Genomic DNA, 6,888 nt, shown 5'->3' with positions numbered 1-6,888 from the left:
CCTTCCTCTGGGGCGTTACTCCCAGAGAGGATCTGCTAGTAGCCAAAAGACCTCAGATAAAGAGTTACAGGTGATCGAAGTGAAAACCTGCCCAAGTATTCCAGTACAGTGAATCTCAGAGGGAATAGAGGCAGGAAAGGAACAGCTCCTGCAACAGCTTCACAGACCATGAACAGGACTCCAGGTTCTACCCTAAGTACAAATAGAATACACTGACATGCTCTAGGTACTTACAGCTTAGCGATAGCCAGCCACCCTTGCTGCTGTGTAGAGAATGGTGGGAAGCAGGCTAGCAGCCCAGCATGGAGGTGACACTCACCCCAAAGCCCTGTGTCATTTAAGGTTAAGCAGGTCCTACACAGTCTCAGTGAGGCATCTTGAACAGCTCAGAGACACCCAGCTTTTAGCCACCTGCCCCCAGGACTTCCCTCCTCACTCTCCCGTGGGTAATTAATCTCATGTGACCATTCTGACCTGGCTTCCAGCAAGACATCTTGCCCAGGCTTTTCCTTTACTAAGCAATCTCATAACTTGGCACTTACATGCCGGTAAGGGGCCATCCTGTTGCATAGCCATATTCTGTATTCACTGGCAAATGGAAGACATGGAGTAAGACAGACCCCTTGAAAAGCAACATTAAGCCAGTCAGCCTGTTCAAATCTTGGCCTCTCGCTTACTTCCCATGTGACAAACTGCTGAAGGTTGCCAAGGCTGTAAAAATGGAGATGAAATTTCTTTCACCAACAGTTTAGGTCAATAACTGAGATATTTTTTTAAAAGTACCTGGCACATAACCCAGGCCAACGAATCGGCACATTTTGAGACTATTGATATTTATGTACAAGGTACATTCAAGCCTGTTCTTATCACAGAGTATCCCTGACAAAAGAAAGGAGTCACCATGAAAGAAAGCTAAAACACCCACACATGCATAACCCCCACTTTGTTTATTCTGATGATCTGCCTGGTTTAAAGAAATTCAAGCCAAGGTTTTCTCCCATTATCCTGGAGGAAAAAAAAAAAAATGAAAGCTGGCCGTGTCTGCTGTTCCCTGAACATCTAAGAAATCATTTGCCTTATTGTCTGGGCAGTTCAAACTATCAGAGAACGCCAAGCAAAATGTAAGGGATACTGAGAAACGCCTGATGTGCCAAGGCCCAAATCAAAGGGGGGAACATTCGAGTCTTATTTTAAAGCCTTTGAATGGAGGAAATGGTGATTTTCCTGGAAGTGCAGCATCATTATAAGCAAAGATGTCAAGAAGGACACTTCACTTGCTTCTGGCCACTGACGGACATAAGCAGCGTGTCTGATAGCAGTTCAGAGCTAAGGGTTTGCCATTCACAAGCTGCTCGGCAAAACCATGAATTAGAAGCTATTTGGGATTCGTTGCTTGCTCTTTCACTTACACTCATTCCCTGGTGACAATTTAAAGTAGACCAAAGCTGGTGGATGGAGAGATGGTTCTGCAGGGTAAGAGTACTGAGCGCTCTTCCAGAGGACCCAAGTTCAATTCCCAGCACCCACTCTGGGGCTCACAGTCATCTGTAACTCCACTTTCAGGCATTCCAATGCCCATTTCTGTCCTCCACTGGCACTATGCATGCATGTGGTGCACAGACATACACGCCACTAAATCGACCCATACTCACAAAGTAATGGTGGTAATAACTTTTAAAAGCTTAATGTGACAAACTCCACAATCCCTGGTTAAGCAAAACTAAAATACTGGCCCCTATGTGCCTGTTCTTCTTAACAGGTTTATACTGGAAAAATAACCCATCTATGATACCCCTTGCCCCTGCTTGATTACCAGCCCTCATGATTACCAAGCTTGAGAGTACATAGAGTCGCTTCTCTTAGAGAATAGTTTAAAGAACATCAGACTTAGCTGGGAGACTGCATCCCAGACCCTCAACTTGGTCCTCAGTAAACAATGCTGTCGAGTTATAACCAGAAGCCTTTGATCCTAATTATTCTATGCTTCTTGATATATTGAAAACAGATCCAGTGTTTCCCACTGAAATAGAAAGATAGGGTATACAGGTTATTAGATCTAGAATCAGCTATGAGCCAATCCTCAGTAGACATACGAAGGATTTTTTTTTTTAATTGTTATAATTAAAGTGGAAAGAATGAGGTATGAGGGGAAATGTTTTTGCCTGCTTGCCTTTATATCTTGCTGGCATGTTCATCTACCATGTTTGCCAGTTACTGCTGGGACTGCTGCTGCTGTGGTCACTGTCTTCCTTCATGGACATCAAAACCCAATGCCTTTGACCTTCTAACATATAAGTGGCAATCCAGGATTCCCCAAGCCTTCAGGGCCAGATTGAGAGGTCTGCTGAGACATCCAGCCATGTAAACATCAGCTGGCAGTTTTGAACCTCTCCAGTGTGAAGACAGCCATTGTTGGGTATATCAGATAAGTCAGTCTAATAAATCCCTTTTTGATGGGTATTTATTTTGTCAGTTCTGATCCCCTAGAGAGACCTAGCACCGAGAGTGGGAACAGAGAGTAGGGAATTGTAACGATTCCCACACAGAACTCCAACATCAGTGAAGTGACGTGATATAAGGGAGGAATAGTCATGGAACAAAACTCCTACTCCTATTTGAAAAAGGAGAAGAGTTGATCTCTATGTTCTAAAATATCCACTTTTTTCTACATACCCAGCTTCCCCAGGATTTTCCATTCCGATGTCATCAACGCTGTAAACTTATGAGTGACTGATAACCTCAGCACTCCCAGAATTCATGCCGGTGCTCAGTGTTTCCCTTCATGCTTTCCTCCCAGGAGCCTTCCTTTCTGCCTCTACACATGCCCATACTGCCATTCTCATTCATGGTTGGCCCTTTCTTCTATCAGCGCCATGCACCCATGATGTCCTTTTGCCTGGGGGGGGGGGGGAGAATGTCTTCAAAGACCAGAGAGAGGCCAACTTGAACAAATTTCCTTTTCTCTTCTCCACAAATACACAGACAGGACAGATCAGAGGATACACCAACACATGCCTGGGCGCAAGCTGCCAATGCTAGAGCAGCCACACCACACTGATGACAGCACCTGATCTTGCCATAGGTGTTTAGTTCCCGCCATTATAAAGTTTGTGCTGAACAGTGATTGGAAAGCCAGAGAAATGGCTCCGAGGATGGCACAGTTTGCACCTATAGCCAGAAACCTGAGTTCAATCTCTGGGACCCAGAGATTGGCAAATGTAGAGAACTGACTCCCTCAAACTGTCCCCTGACCTACCCGTGTGTGCTGCAGCATCTACATACACGCATAAAATGTAATTTTAAATTGTTTTTAAACCAAACCTGAATGGATCAGAATCACCCAAACTTTTAATAATTAATTTTTAAGTTGCCATACAAAATGATTATGGTGGCATTTTCCTTGTGTAGTATGGAGATATCATTTCTCAGATAACATCAACTTTAAAAAAATAAAAATAACAGGGCCTCTCACCGCCCTGGACCTCACCAAGTAGGCTAGCCTGGCTGGCCTGGGGCTCAGGGATCTGCCTGCACCTGCCTCCCCGGTGCTGAGCCTACAGCTACATCCTCCCAAGGCGAGCTCTTATCGCTTTAGGTTCTGGAGATGAAGCCTGACTCTGTGCTTACAAGCTGTCCTGTCTCGAGTCCGAATTACGGTGTTTTCACGTGCACTCTGCTAGTGCTTGGCTCCCTTCCCCCCTGACCTCCTCACCACCTCCTCCCAACCCCTGCCTCCTGTTGTTGTTTTTGGAGGAGTTGGAGGGGGGATTTGTCGTTGATGATGATGATGATGATGATGATGGTGTGTATGTGTGTGTGTGTGTGTGTGTGTGCTGTGCCGTGTGTATACATATACTGTACACCTGTCAGTATGAGTGGGAGTGACGTGCTAATGCTTCTTTTTCATCATAGCCTGATATGGCTGCTGTCACCCTCATTTTGAAGGGAAGCTGTTTGAGGCAACACTTGAAATTAAGGAACTTCCCAAAACCTCTGGTAGGCCAGAACTCGAGATGAGGTTTGAGGAACTCCTGGTGTGGCAGGCACCCTCAGCAATGCTGCAGAGGCCCTCTGTAGGAGCCGTTCAGGACAGTCAGAGCATACGTTGTGAATGGCCCGAATGGAGACGAATACGCCTGCGGAATCTGCTAAGGGGCGGTGAAGCTCTCTTCGCCTGCACATCTGGCTAAGAGGGCTAAGACAGACCAGCTCGCTTCACTGTACCTCAGCTTTGCAGATTGCAAAACCAAAGACCAGCATAGCTACCACCTACCACCCCCAGCTTGTTCCTAAGAAGGAGATAAGAATTCTCGGCTATTATGTAAGATGCAGCTCTCTCCCCAGCCTCTTGCTTGCTGACGAGTATGAAAGTCTCCAATCCTCCTGAGAGGCAAGGCTTACCTTCTCCCTGGAACCCACCACCACCAGGATCTCCCTGTTCTTCCGTCGCCCACTCTTGGCCCATCTACCTATCAGGCCCTGTCACTGACAGACTGGGAGCTCTAAGCTCCAAAACTGTTCCTAGCGTGATGCATATATTTTAGAACCTCTGTTTGTTCCTGCGGAGCGACTCTCTGACAGCTCAGTTGGACACATTTTTAGGTGTTCTGATTCCGCCCTCAGCCTGTACCTCGCAAGCCCCAAAGGCATATGTTGAAGGCTTTGCCTGCTGTGTAGCTGGCAGGAGGCATGTCACACCTACTTTGTAAGCTTAGGAGGGCCCATGTCAAGAGCTCCATCTCCTCAGAATTAAGACTCTTCCGAAAGCTTTTCTTGGTCCAGCCAATGACAAAACCGTCCAGACAATACACAGATGTCCTGGAGTCCAAGTGAGCAAATAAAAGCTGATTCCTTTTTATTTCCTTTTCTTGGCTTTGCTCGTGGAAGGGACAGCCAGCCTCTCTTTCCCCCAGTCTCTTCTTGCCGCTGTTTGTTTATTATTGGAGCAGAACAAGACCCCAAGAGCTGTGCCCTTGGTCTGAAGTTCTGACTGTAATGGGAACAGTCACCAGGGGATGAAGTGTCACTGTGGTTCTCTAATGATCAAGGACAGCATGCCTGTGAGAAAATGTGCAGCCAGGGTCTCGGGCTGTCGCCACATGCCTTATTCTGCCTCTGCTCTCTGCCCTGACAGCAGCTAATTGATTCTTGAAAATACTCAGAGGTGGTTTGTGTAGAAAAGACACTTTATATCTGCTTACAAAAAATCCCCAGAGGAACAAAATAAAACAATAATAAAAAAAAAAAAAAAAAAAAAAAACCTAGCCCATGCCCAGATTCTTCAGTTTGGCTCTTTCTCCCATCCAATTCCCAGTTAGCTAAAACTTCAGCACCCAAGGAAGCAAGCAGAAGAAGATCCCTCTGATAACCTGTCCCCGCTGGATGAAGAGCAAGGCATGTAAACAATGAGCATCAAAAGTGAAAATGAGGAGTGAGGAGGCAGGGAGGCAGGGAGGGAAGCAGGCAAGCAGGAAGGGAGGAAGGGAAGAAGGAAGGAAGGAAGGAAGGAAGGAAGGAAGGAAGGAAGGAAGGAAGGAAGCAGGCAGGCAGGAAGACAGGAAGACAGGAAGACAGNAAGGAAGGAAGGAAGGAAGGAAGGAAGAGAGGCAGGAAGGCAGGAGGCAGGCAGGAAGACAGGAAGACAGGAAGACAGGAAGACAGGAAGGAAAGGAGGGAGGGAAGGGGGAGGGAGGGAAGGGGGAAGGAGGGAGGCAGGCAGGCAGGCAGGCAGGCAAGAGCCTTGTAGCCAGACTTAAGAGAATCACTACAACCAAAAGCTAACAATTCTGATGAGTGAGCGGGGATGATGATAGCCATGAGAAGCCAGAATCCCACCATGCCGTCTCCCGGCATCTTCATTTAACACTAGCTAACACATAAACTCCAGTATACTGGCCTGGACCCTCCCGCAGCCAGTCTACAGTTTTTACATATAGACTCAGAAATGCGGTCAGACTTCCACAAACCCATTCCCCAACGAGAACCGAAGAACTGCTGGGGACTTCTTGCCATCTGAGTGGTAATGGGACTTGTCTCTCTGACCCTCCAGTTCATCTTCTGCCTACAATGCAGTTTGCACTTTCAGAGCCTGTCTGTGGGGGTGGCTGAAAGAGTCGAGGGAACATTGATGACTGAACAGGGCTTTTATCAAAAGCTGCTTCTTGTAAGTGAATTTGGCACAAGCTTACAGTCCTTCCCCTGTGGCTGATTGATCTCAGAGTACCTTGGATAAAAGCCGATAAAGTCATTCCCGGGTCTTTTCCCCTGTGAATATTAAACTTTTTGGACAGTTGGGTTGAGGCTGAACTCATTAATTCACTCGGTACTTATTTACTTAGAACCTGAAGTGTACTACATTCGTAAAGATACATACATATCAAGGGCTGGCTTGTAGCTTGCTATGCCTTGCAAGCTGGCTTCAAACTTGTGAGCCTCCTGCCTTAGCCCCCAGTTACATTATACTCACATTACCTCATTCAGCTTCTTCTGTATTAGATCATAATTTGCATTTACTGCCTTTGTCAAACGTCTACTCAGTTTAGACTCAGACTGGGTCTAACTCATTCATTTAATTGTTTGTTCTGCATAAGCAACCATCCCATTAGTTTGGAACAGCGTGCCACGAGTTGGTACAGGGACACAAAGATAAGAATTAGCTTTTGGCCCTTCTTTGAAGATCAGCTCCATAAACTAGGGACAGTGGAGAGAGTTCTAGAACACAGAGCTATTTTCAACCCAATAACTCCATTTGATCTCTTTAGACATTCTCTTTCCAATGGCTTACAACGGTAACACGGAGCATAATATACAAACATTGTGTTTCTGCCTACTACTAACCTCAAATCAATGCCCAAAGGTGGCCAGGCAAGCTCTACAGAAACAGGTCCA

The sequence above is a fragment of the Mus pahari genome, chromosome 11, assembly GCF_900095145.1.
Source record: "Mus pahari chromosome 11, PAHARI_EIJ_v1.1, whole genome shotgun sequence".
Classification (NCBI taxonomy): domain Eukaryota; kingdom Metazoa; phylum Chordata; class Mammalia; order Rodentia; family Muridae; genus Mus; species Mus pahari.
The sequence above is the reverse complement of the archived record's forward strand: the minus strand, read 5'-3'. Positions refer to the sequence as shown.